This window comes from Falco cherrug, chromosome 1, assembly GCF_023634085.1.
Source record: "Falco cherrug isolate bFalChe1 chromosome 1, bFalChe1.pri, whole genome shotgun sequence".
NCBI classification, from domain to species: Eukaryota; Metazoa; Chordata; class Aves; order Falconiformes; family Falconidae; genus Falco; species Falco cherrug.
Window position 1 is genome coordinate 45,908,759 of NC_073697.1, and position 13,261 is coordinate 45,922,019.

The 13,261-nt window shown below is 38.3% G+C and overlaps 1 protein-coding gene across 6 annotated transcripts in view; it reads left to right on the forward strand.

Annotated features, from left to right (window-relative positions):
* The window catches only part of MAEA (macrophage erythroblast attacher, E3 ubiquitin ligase), a 54,376-nt gene that overhangs the window by 2,757 nt on the left and 38,358 nt on the right, over window positions 1-13,261 (forward strand). The gene's annotated exons all lie outside the window — the stretch shown is intronic.

Sequence of the window (13,261 nt, forward strand, 5' to 3'; positions counted from 1 at the left end):
TGCAAAGGGAAATCCCTTTTCCATAGCTAAATTGTGGTTGCTGCAGGAGTGGAAGTGCTTCAGCTGTTCTTCAACAGTTCAGCTCAGGGGAAGTAAATAGACTTATTCAGCTAAATCTAGGGAAGCTGGTTAGGTGTACAAAATAATACTTGAATATTCCCCCTACTCTGGTCCCTCCTTAAGGACAAGAAGGTTGCCAGCTATTCTTTCGACAAAGTGCTGTGGAATCTTTTTTGTGTTTTGTTTTTTTAAAAAAAAAAAAACAACCTACTGATAGAGATTTATAGTAGTCTCATCTGAACATGTAACATGAAAGTTGTCAGTTTAAAAACAAATGAATGCAAACATTGTTGCCATAGTTCTTTGCTGAAACACTAATAAACAAGTGGTGACAGGGAGCTGGATAATTCATCTCTATCTTTAGAAGTGTGAATAATTAAATTGAACTAGCAAACTGATTGGAGTAAGACTCCAGAAGTGGAAGATGGAAGACCTGAAAGCAGGGATCATCGCTTGTCAAAATATTCTTTTCTTGGCTGTTCATTGTCAAACAGTTTAGGGTTAGCTGGACTGCAGCTGCCTCAAAAAAAATAGCTGATGAAAAGGAGAACTGTAGAAACACAGAATACTTGAGCACTTTCTCAGAGCTGCTGTTTGGCTTTTTTGTTGGCAGCTGTGGCAGGGGAAAATACTGGCAGCAGATTTAATAAGATACTCATTTTTCATGGAAATACCATGTTTACCTGATAAAAAGGAGAACAGATAGGAGAGTGGGATTATATGGAGTGTAGATTGTTTCTATCCTGAGTCTACAGAATCACAGAATAGCTGAGGTTCGAAAGAACCTCTGGAGGCAGTCTAGTCCCATATCCTCCCCTCAAAGCAGGGTCAACTAGAGCAGGTTGCTCGGGGCCACGTCCAGGCAGTTATTGATTATCTCCAAGATGGAGACTCCAGCCTCTCTAGGCAAATCTATTCCAGTGTTTGACTGCCTTATGGTATTTAAAAAAAACATCTTTTTCTAGATGGAATTTTCTGTATTTCACTTTCTGCCCATTTCCTGTTGTCCTTTTACTGCGCACTGCTGAGCGTAGTCTGGTTCCCATCTTTTTTACTCCACCCATCAGGTGTTTATATACATTGATAAGACTTCCCCTGAGCCTCCTCTTCATAAGGTTGAACAGTCTCATCTCTCAGCCTCTCTTCATATGTCAGATGCTCCAGTTTGTTAGTCATCTCTGTGGCCTTTGGCCATACTCACTCCACTATGTCCGTGTTTCTCTTGTACTGAAAGCCTAGAACTGGGCACAGCACTTTGGGTAAGTCTAACTCATGCGGAGTAGAGGGGAAGGATTACCTTCCCTGACCTACTGGCAATGTTTTTCCTAACACAGCCCAGTGTGATCTTGGCCACCTTTGCTGCAAGGGTGTGTTGCTGTCTCTCATGGGCAACTTGTCCACCAGGACCCCTCCCCACTTTTGTTCTGCAAAGCTGCTTTCCAGGCTGTTGCTGTCCAGCATGTACTGGTGGCTGTTCTTTCCCAAGTGTAAGACTTGGCATTTCCCTTTGTTGAACTTCATGAGTTTCTTGTCTGCCCATTTCTCCAGCATGCTGAGGTCTCTAATGGTGACACAACAATCTGGCATATTAACAACTCCTTCCAGTATCATTGCAGACTTTGGAGGTGCACTCTGACCAGTGATCTGTATCACTAATGAAGAGGTCAAACAGTTCAGATTAATTTCTTTTCCCAGTGAAGCAGAAAAAGTGCAAGATTAATTTTCTTGTGTAATTGGTTGCACTACTTGATTTGTTTCCCTCCTGATAATAAGCTTCACTGTAAGTTGTTGTTCTTGAACATAGCTTTGTACCTTTGATATCATGAGCCACAGAGTGCTTTTAATGAAACTTTGAACATATAGCAGCAAAAATTGCTCAGTGAAAGTGGTTCAGGAAGATTTTGAGGAGGGGAGAGACAGAACCTATAACACCTAATGCACTATCAGTACATCAGTGTACAAAAAACAAGGGCACTTCTAGATCCTTACTTGATTTATAAAGTGCTTTTTAAGCAGAAGGTTGTCACGATAAGCTAAACATGGATATTGGTAACAATCAGCTCTGTACTAACTCAGTATGAACACTTGGATCTCACACTAAATCAGTTTTTGAACTGGGTGCTCTGACTCACTGGATGTCCATACTGAGCATGTGTGTTGCTGAATAATGCACTTCCTGTTTCGACACATCATGTGTGCATGTCAGCAAACAAGCGTGACATCTTTTGTACTGCTGCTGTTCTTCTGCACTGGACTCTACAGGCTGCTGTGTTTTACATAAAATCTGATACTCTGACACTTTAGGAGAAGTTTGACATTGGAAAGCAGCTGAAGTAGGAGTTGGCTCCTGTGGGAATTGGTTTCTTTTCCACTGCTGCCCAGTCACTATAGGACACATTCTAAAGTGATTAATGAAAGAAGAAGACCTATTAAAAGGCAGTAAGTAACAGTGTGGCCATGAGTTAGAGATGCTGCTTGATTATTAGTGCTCCATTGTCCCTGCAGGAAAATACTTCAAGAAAAATGCTCTCACGCATTTTACAGAAGACCTCCTGTTAGTGTCTTGGTATCTTCAAAATGAATACTTATCTGATGTTGTGATTCACAGTTGCAGCATACTTGCTTTTTAGTGTTTTCACACAACAGTGCCCTGTGATCTTCTGAGTTTGGTTTGTGTATGTTTTTTGGTATAGAAATGAGATGTCTGTATGGTAGCTAATATGTTGGGGTCTTTGACTGTTGACATAAAGCATGAGTATCTGAAATCTTTGATTCTTTACGTAGTGAATGTTTTTCAAGAGCTGGGAAACAGGGGTAAAGATGAGCTTCAAACATTTGCTAGGTAGCATGATAGGAAAATGTTTCACGAGTTAGTGTGGTAAGAGTGGAGGTCTTACTGGATGTTACAGATCACCCGCTGTCAGTTTTTCTTCTCTAAACTTCTTCCCATGGTCTTTCAGTTCAATAGTTCTTATATTAATCGGCATAATAGTATACCTTTTGGGCCCACAGATTTAGGAAAGAACTGGTTGGCAGATTGGTATTTGCTATAAGGGCATGCTGGCAAAATCCATCAGTCCTTGTAAACTTAAGAAACTGCTTTCATCGTACCTGTGGTCTCCAAGAGCTTACAGCCTGGAGATTTGCTAACCCAGAATGTGGAATATGCTATACTACTTGATTACTTACAATACCTTAACAAAATATTACTTGATTTGAAAAATCAACAGGGTATCTTCATTTTGGTAGCCAGTAATTTAGCTGCTTCACAACCTACTTTGGTTTCATCTTAGCTTTTTTTTTTTGTGCTCTGTGCATTACTTTGAGTTGTAAACTAGTGGGAACTAAAGTAAAACAGATAATATAGTGAGTAGAATTTCAGTCATTCATGTATTTTATATAGGTCTGCTGAATTAATAATCCTTAATTAATTTGTCTTGGGAGAAGTGCTGTCACTTCAGCTGGAATAAGTTATTTTGGGAGTAATCTGATTGGAAGTGGAATCTCTAGCCTAAAGTCTCTAGCCAGTATTTTGGTGTCTAAATTGTGCAAACACACAGGAGGATGATGACCTCTTTCATTTAAAGAGGTGATGCTGTGATTAAAATGAACAAATATTTGGAGAAGAAGGATCAAAAGAAATGAAGGGACTCACTCAGGACACAAACCTGCTGTGTGACCTTAGCTTAGCAACTTGACTGCTGCTTTGGTCAGGGAGAAATGCTAAGGTGTTTGTTAATACTCAGATATTTCTACCAAAAGGAGAAAAGTGAAGAAATCTCATTTGAGACATGAGTCCAAGATGGCAGCTATAAACAAGTGCATTGAAAATAAGTGGTCTCTGATGTCCCTAGTGTGGCTCTAGACAGGACTCTAAAATGGCTGTCAATTTGCTTATGTAAGGATGCAAGACAGTTTTATGTAACTGTAAAATGGCTTTGTAAACTACTTTATTTTGTTGTTGGAAGCCTTGTTCAGAGGTTCATAATGTATTCAGCAGTAAGTTCCTAGCAGTTTGTGTAAAAGGATAATATTTTGAAGAATTGTAATTGCTTCTGTTGAGTAAGTATGCATGTGGCAGATGGATAGTCCAAGAATTCTTAGTGCTAATTTGCTCCTGTATAACTAGCAGCTTTGAACGTTATAATGCTATTTTCTTTCTAGACACAGCTGATCTAGAATATGCAGTACTGTCTTCCTGAGTTGTAAAACTGACCTGTTTTTAACTAAGGAAAGCTACTGGGCTTTGTGTCAGATTTTTAAAAAAAAAAAAAACACACAATAGTCTCAAGGGCTTTGATTTTTTTTTTTAAATCCAGTTGATCTGCCACTGCATTTAGGCTTACGAAATTATTTTGTCTGTTTTGATCTGTATCTCTTCAAGACTGCTTACACCTAATTAAACCTAAATCTATCCATTATTTTAAGGCTCTCATTCCTGAAATATGCTACTTCCTGTTTCTTAACTTTCTTTTCCTTTTCTGATTTTGCCTAGAACAAGCAAAAATATTACTATTTCAAGGGATTGATAGGAGCTACACATCAGAAGAATTCATTCTTCTTTATATATATAATTTACATTTTGGATGATTTTAGTAACAAATAATGATGCTGACTCAGTTCTGAAATAATCCAAGAGTTAAAGGAAGAAATTAAATATATAAAAATACAGAATTTCAGTAATTCTGCATGGAAATGCTTAATCTGTGGTTTGAGGGAAAACTTGCACTAGTTTATTGTACCCTGCCTCATTTTTCAAATGGTGTCCTGTGTAATAAATGTCCTCTACTTTTCTGTTTTGTGGAAGGTGAGTGTGGTGATCTAAGTTTGTGTCAAGGAAACAATTTAAAGCCTAAAGGTGTTTATTGCTGGGTTTACCTTTTCTCTTAAAACATTATTAAAACTATTTAGGAAATCTTAGTCTGTCTTCCTTATTCCCATACCTCCTTTTTCCTCTTTCATAGAGTAGAGCTAAGTTGTCTTTGGTTCTATTTTTTTGAAAGGCAGTTTCATCACTGCACTTCTCACTTTCTTTTCCCTATCCATTTGTGGCTAGGCTTAATTTCATATAAGGGCACAACATACGGCATTTGAAAAAAATTATTTGTACCTCAGTCTCCAACTGAATTATCCCAGAGACCTGTAAATTCATACAAATCTCAGTGCTTTTCAGGTCTTCTAAGCTAACTCAGTTGAGGAGAGGAAGTACATCATTTTTCTGACCCTTGAAAGGAGAACATAGTTCTGTAATGGTTTCCTCCACCTAATCTGGTAGGACTCTTACTATTTTTCTTGAAACTTTTTTTTCTTCCCACTAGTTATCTGACCTCATGTATGCAAAAAGATTCTTTAAAATCCATTTCAAATTCCTTCCTGCCCATGATCCAGTTAATTTGGAAAGACGTAAAAAATGTATAGGTATTTGTGTTTAAAAAAAATAATAATTCACGCTTTATGTGGCAAGGAATTCCTTTCAGCTGGGAAACTGTAAAGTTAAAGAAGGATGATTCCCATTGACAGTAATGAAGTCAGGATACATAGTTAAAACTTCCCTGCCTATGAGTTGGTACTGCTGTCAGGTTAGACCTTGCTAACTGCTTTCTCCCAAACACAGGAGGAAAACAGATGTTCTTTTACAGAACTGCAAACCTATGTAAAAGATGCTTTTTTCTGTTCTCTATATTGTTTTCTGTGAAAATGAGTTTTTAGAAAATAAACCTTAGAAAATTCCTGTGAACAGGAGTCTGGGGAGTGGTCTTACTTTCACCACCAAAGAATTTTTCCTTCAAGCATGATGACTTTGAAGTATCGCTTTTGCTCTATAATTTCCAACAACCAAATGATAGCTATGCAAACTGGTTTTTGCTTTCTCTTTCTTTCTGCTTCATCTGAACTAGTTTGCTCTATGCAGTCACTGTGGGGTAGAAAGTCTTTTTGATTGATGTTGTGGTCTGACTGTTTAGGGTTTAGTTTCTTTTTTTTATTATTTGGAACTCTTTAGGCTTGAATCTGCATAAGTGCAGAAGGAAATCTAGCTGATACAGGATGTGACCAGGTCAGTTTGAGACCTGGTGTGCTAAAGGTCTAGTGTAAGGTTAAAGACATGTGGGAGAATAAAGGCTTACATTTTTCACAGAACTTTAATTATGAAAGAAACATGTGCAATTCAGTCATTCAGAAATTTTGGTATTACGGTGTACCAGTTAGAAAACATGTGGGCAGCATCAAGATAGTCTTCAAAGTTTCACACAGTAGCCATTACATTTTGGCCTAACGTTGTACACCTCTGAAGGAGCAGAAATGCAGTATGTAACAGTTCTTATAAATAAACTCATTTGGCTTAAGGAAGATCAATCTTTGGTGTACAGTTCTCCCCTTTATTCTCTGGAAGTTCTCTGATAAATGCTGAAGTAGTCTGAGGATTTTTTTGGGATGACTGTAGAAGAAAGAGTAAGTAGAAGGCTTTGTTTCAGTGCTTCTACTTTGGTAAAATTTTAGTGAGATTCTTAATACCTGTAATTGATTCTTCCCTTTCAACCAATGGTTTATTGATGCAGAAATACTATTCTGACTAATCAAGAATGGAATAATGTGCATCAGTTAATGTGACTTTAAAAAATGAAAGTCGTGCCATGCAAAGATATGGACTTCTATGTTAAAAAAAAAAGACATGGTACGGTGGTGGGTTTGGTTGATTGTTTGTATTACTATGTGATTTTTTTAAGATATCCCTTATCAGGAGCTTTTGAAAGAAAAAAGACAGAAGTCCTTATGCAGATAGGAAACTGTGCAAGATAAGAAACCAACATCAAGATGTAGTAACCAGCCTGTATAATGGAAGAGTCCTAGTATTGGCGTTCTGCTGGTGTCTCTGCCAGTACTGCTGATATTCAGCTGTTGGAACAGCATGGAAGAGAGCGAGTGCTGAGATGATCCGGTTTCATTGATGATACTGAAATAGTCAAGGTATTACAGATACAACCCAAGTGTGAAGCATCGGAGAAGAATGAGAGACCGAATGGGTATTAAAATAGGTGAAATTCAATATAGATAAGTGTAATGTGATACAGTTCTTGGGTACGGTGGAAAGAAAAAACAATCCCAGTCTTATACACATAACACCTGAGTCGGAAATGATTATCATTGCTCAGTGGGATCTTGGGGAGTGAATGTTTTCTGGGAATGATCAGGTTAATGTTGACAAACCTAGGACAAAACAGTTGGGAAAGGGGAGAATGGAGAACCTCATTACATAGCAATGGAAAGTCATGGTTTCTTCTTCCCACAAGTAATATGAGTTACTCTCATTTTGTCCCTTCCTTCATCCTGAAAAAGTATGTAGTAGAACTGGAAAATGTCTACAGAAGGGCAAGAGTGATTAGAGCTACAGAATGGCTGTCTTCAAAGAATGCTTTAGAAGGAGCCTCTTCAATCTCAAGAGACATAGGAGAGAGTGTATGTTGCCTTTTTTTTTTTCCAAAACAAGAACAAAAAGGGTTTTGAATTAGGCTAGCAGTTGACAAGTCAAAACCAAGGAGTATTTCCTCACAGAGGGCATGAGACTGTGAAATGTAATATATATTACAATAACTAGCAGAGTTCATGGATGAGAAACACCCTGTTACGTTTCTACAGTAAAACTCCCACCTCTGGTTCAGGAAGCCCAAAGAGACTGTTTGGGATTATAACTTTATGTTCTGGCATTTTTTCAATTGCCATATGCTTTCTAGATATTTTCAGAGAGAGGATAGTGATAGAGGAGAGGCTTTTGGTCTTACTGGTATGGCCATTCGTACCTTCATGTGGAGATGAATTTGGTGTCTATAGTAGCACTGGGGATCTATTATCCAGTCTCTTTCTAGATGAATTCATAAAAGGACCTCTGCAGACGGTGTAGTTCAGGCTTCTCCTTCAATCTGGACTAACTTCAGAGCTAGTTTTAGTTGCTCAGGGTCCTGCCTAGTTCTGAAACTTTCCAACGGTGGAGATTGCCCCACCTTTTTCAGCTGCTGTTGCAGGGCTTATCAACTATACTGCCTAAAATATTTTTTTCCTTGTGTCCAGCTGGAATGTTACTTGGTAACTGTCAACTCTACCTCCTTCCTTTTTTGCTCTAACTCTGAGAAAGTGGCTAGCTCTTATCTGTGACTGTCACCTTTAGGTAGTAGAAGACTTCTATCAGATTGTGCTGCTTCCAACTCCCCACAGCCTTCTCTTCTGCAAGCAAAACAAGCCTGCCCTTCTCAGCCTCTTAGGATTTTGTATCCTCCAACCAGTGAACCACTGTGGTGGCAGCCTTCTGTACTCTTTCCAGTTTGTCAACATCTTTTCTTTGGCAGGGGCAGGGAAGTAACCTGAAAACCAGACTCAGTATTCCAGATGAGCTTGCGTGAGTGCTGAGCATGAAGAACAATCACAACTCTCAACCCAATGCCTTTAATCTTCCTAATGCAGCCTGGTCTGTGGTTAACTTTCATTGCCACAAGAGCGTGTTGATTCACATCCAACCTGCTGTCCCTCAGAACCTCTACATCTATTTCTGTAGAAGTGGTCCTAGCCAGTTTTTCCACAGCCTGTGCTAATGGATGAGGTGGGTTTGTGCCAGGTGCAGGGCTCTGGTTTTTGCCTTGATTGCTAATCACAAAGTTCTTGGTGTGTTTCTCCAGCTTGTCATTTCTTGTGAATGGCAGCTTTGCCGCCCAGCATTATCAAGCACTCCACCAATTTATTGTCCTCTGAGCTTTCTGATTGTGTTCTGTTCCATAGTGCAGATGGTTGAAGATACGTATGTTGGAGCTGGTAATGTTCCTCAGGAGTCAAGCAGAGCCTGTAATTGGCCACCCCGTAGCTTTTGAACCACTGACCATTATTCTTTGAGCCTGGCTGTCCAGTCAGTCCCTAACCTGTGTTGTATTCCAGCCACTCAGTCACCATCCATGAAAGACTGCCAGTGTATGCTGGTCACTCAGAGGGAGTGGTTTCATCACTGAAAGCAGTGTTGTCAATGGTGAATCTGGGCTGGCTGTTCCCAGTTACCTTTATGAACTTGGAAATTGCTTCTAGATGAATCTTTCTTTTAATAACTTTTCAAAGCTCTGAGATAAGGCAGATCAGCCTGTAGTTCCCATGATCTTCCAGGTTTTCTTTTTGGAAGAGGCAAGGAACTTGCCTGTTTCAGTCACTGAGAACTTCCATTGTTCACTGACATTTCTGAGATAGCAGCTTGACAGTGTCATTGGTGAGCGAGCGAGCTCCCATCTGGTCCCATGTACTTGTATATTTTCAGCTTGCTTTAGACTTCCTGTGCAAATAGTACCTCTCTTCCCAGACTCAGTTGTTCATACACGTTCAGGAAGGCTTAGGAGAAGACCTTAACGGTAAAGACGAAGCTGGCATTTAGAACTAAGACTTTCTCTTGTCCTTTGTTGCTGTGTCACAAACTCAATTTTGTAGATGCTTTTCTTCATCTTCCTGCCTATAAAGTCCTTCTTCATCTTCACTGCTCATCTGCCTATAAAGTCCTTGTAATTACAGTTGCTTATTAGTTTGAACTCTAGTTGAATAAAGTGGGTGTATTATGTTGGCCATGATGGTAACAAGTGCTGGATTTCTAGCTGAGACTCAGAATGCTTTTTCTCCATCATGGCTGGAAAACTGTAACACCTCTGCAATGATGATCTAGCCACAATTCATATTTCATTTGTTATTTCTTACTTTCTCCCAAGCAGAGCACCCTTCGGCAGCATACGTCTTCACTTTGTTTGAAAACCCTAGGTTCTTAATGAGTGACTGTGTCTGTCACTGAAGCTGAGTGTGTGACTTGCCACATTCTTGAGATGCCATCAAGGTGCTAAAACCAGTGTAAGAAGTCCAGTCTGTTGTTTGATTCCCACCAGCATAAATACTGTTGAGGTAGCGGAGCTTTTTAAGCTATAATTAACTTCTGTGAGGGGAAAATGATTTGCATTCTGTTCTCCCTTTCTGTATTGTTAAAGGCTATAGATGGTATGTTCTCATGGCATGTTTTTTAAAGACAATTTTCTGTGTCTGTAAAAGAAAGAAAAAGCCTGGGCTGAGGTAAGAGTACTTGTCAGCAGTCTGTTTCTATATATTTGATTTATGAGTGGAGTACTAAGTGTGTGCATGTAGATAAATCTTGAAAATGTTAGGAAAAATAAAGAATTTTATTAAAATGTTGATATTGAATGTAAAAACAAAAGTAGATACGCATTGTAGGATGCAGTAGAGGGTTCGCTGTTTAACTTGATACTACTTCAATGTCTTTATTCTTTTACAGACTGATAACACTTCAGAAGTAATACAGTTTGCTAACAATCAGGATACAATATAGGCAAGCATTTATTATTTGCTGGTTTTTTTCTAGATTTGGTATGTATTCAGAAAAATGAAAAGTATATCAATAAATCAATGCCTTATTGAAAAACTTAATTTGATGGAAATATTTAGTACTATCATTATTAAATTCACTATTTAAGGGTGTTTCAAGTTAAATTTGATGTGGTTTATTAAAATAAATATTACCTACAGTTGCACAATTTGAACAGTTTTAGCCATTTCATGATTTTAGAACTAGTCAGACTTCTCGTGATACCTTATTTACATTCATGCGATGGAAGAGGACGGTGTTTGGTTTTGAAGGGCAGATAGTTAACGTCACAGTTGAGTTCCTAAGTGTAAGCTTAAAAAGTGCCTCTGACATTCTTAGCTCTGCTGTTCTCCACTCAAGTGAATAAACAAGGTAAAGCTCTCATGGCAGTCCTTCCTCCTTTTCCACCAGGTCAAGCTTTTAGACCCAGAAGGATCCTCTCATAAGTCTTACGTCCAGACCTAGAGGTTGTTGGAGCATGTTCTGGGACAGTACATCAGTTTTCTGGCTTTGTAAAACCAGAGCAAAGTAACTTCTGAAATGAAGAAAATATGTGGACTGGGCTATTCAGTTGTCTCTACCTCTCTGTTAGCACTTAGCACCTGGAAATGGTTATGCTCCATTTGTTTGCCTGGAGGCTTCTGCAGACTTTCCTTCACAGTAGCAAAATTTTGATCTTGGAAAAACTTGCATTACTGTAATTTTACTTCTTGTGTTAGGCTGTTCTAGCTTAAGTCAAATTCCTTTTCTTTAGGTTTGTTTGAGGTGCTTTAGTACATGCTTAGGTTGAATAATGTGTCTGCAGCTGTGGAAGTTGAACAAAAGAAGCAGAATCTATTTGGTGACACTGGATTTAAATGTGCTGCCCACTAATATTTTACATTTCTCCTTTGTGTATCCTCTTGTATGTTGATGGTGTGAGCCAACTGAAGTGTTGTTTTCCAAGCTCTGAGTAGGACAAGTTGGTATTGTGCTTTTACAGAACACATTCTGGTTGGTTCTTGCTGCTTTATTTCAATTGTTTTCTATGTTTAGTAGTGGTTATCCTTTTTTTCATTAAGGTAACACTTCCCTAGGCTGACTTCTATAGGTCACTCTTGTCCTTAAAGAATAACTGTGTAATCTGGTCTTGGTCACAGAATGGTACTGGCAGTAAAAATTGACAGTCTCTGATAGGCTTGTGGCAGCTAATAATATGTATAAATATTGCAGCTGCCTTTTGGTCCAAAAAGTTTGGTATTCACTGTTTTATAACTAGAATTACATTTTCCAGAGCATTGTTTTGTTATGTTCTCCTTCCATTTACTTTCATTATTGGATTGAAAAAAAACAACTTATTGATACAGTGTCTGTAACTTTTGAAGAGTTCTGCAGTAAAGCAAACCAGTGCTAGGAAACAGTCTCTTTTGAGCATAGGAGCTCTACTAATAACAAAAGAATGAGCAGATCAGGATGCAGAGTCTAGATAAGATACTTGCTCAGTAAGGAGCATGGCAATTGCAATTTCTACATTTTGGCATTTGTAGAATCCAGTAAAGTAAGGTGTAAAAGCTGTACCTGGGTACAGTTTACAAATATTCTCTAAAAATTGCTGGTTCTATAGTAAGAAACAAGCAAATTATGGGGAAAAAAACCCAAACAAACAAAAAAAAAAAAAAAACCCAAAAGGAAGAAACCTAACAAAACAAAAAAACCACCCCAAACCTGTTAAAGACTATTTGCAGAGTTTCGGTTGTGCAAATAACTTCATTTGTCTTTAAAGTTATTTCCCTTGTTATGGTACACTCAAATTATGTTTACTGATGTATTTATTTGCATTTACTTTCAGAGCATATAGTGAAACATTTCAAGTCATAGCCTCTTCAACACAAGATATTCAAATTTTTGGGGGGGTAGGAAAAAAAGATAAGATTCAAAAACTTGTTGCACCTAGTCACATTATAAATTACATACCATGATGCCAGCTGAAGTGGAAAGTCCAATTGTTCTAAATGTCATATGAACACAGACTATGCCAGAAATTTGCACGCTTAAGAGACAGGGCAAGGGAAATGGGAACTCTTATTGCTTTTGTGTGCAGATAAGAAACAAAGGAAAAGGGATATTAAAGCTGATTTTTTTTTTCAAACTGACTAGATGTGTGTCAAGTTCAACTGACTGCTCAAAATTTAACGAAAACACTTTGTAGTCAAACAGATACTTAGATGAGTAGTAGCTTCTAAAAATTGATTGATGTAGCTTTTCAGTGTCCTGTAGAAAGCTGATTAGCAAAGTACTTGCACAAATTCAGTAGATGCAAGTAACTGAAGGAAGCCTGTTTTTCAATGAATAGTTAAAAAAATGCAGGGGGCAAAAGAAGTTGTCTTAATGCTGCCTGGCATCAAGTCTTAGTCAGAAACAAGTTTCCATGCTCAAAAGCATGAGATCTCAAAATAATGGCCCTCCAAAACACCTCTCTGTGGAGCTTTAAAACATTTAATCGCTTTTTGTGGAAATGGAGAAGGGAAATAAGAGCTAAAGATGGAAAAAAAGATTTTTACATAGACAATTAAGTAGGCATTGAAGGCTATTAATTGTGATGGTTTATGTAGTTTGAGTTTTGGAGGGGGTGATGCTGAGATTTTTAGGGGAATATGTATAAGGAAAACAGTTGTTTTAGCTTGATACTTCTGTGGTAAAGGCTTGTTCCATCATTTGCTTAGGTCTTGGTTTGAGATCATTAAGTAGATCAGTTTTTCTGAGAAGAGAAGCTCTTTGATGTCTTACCAGGAGTATCCTTCTACTACAAATAAGAACAACCTGTTGTGGGTTACA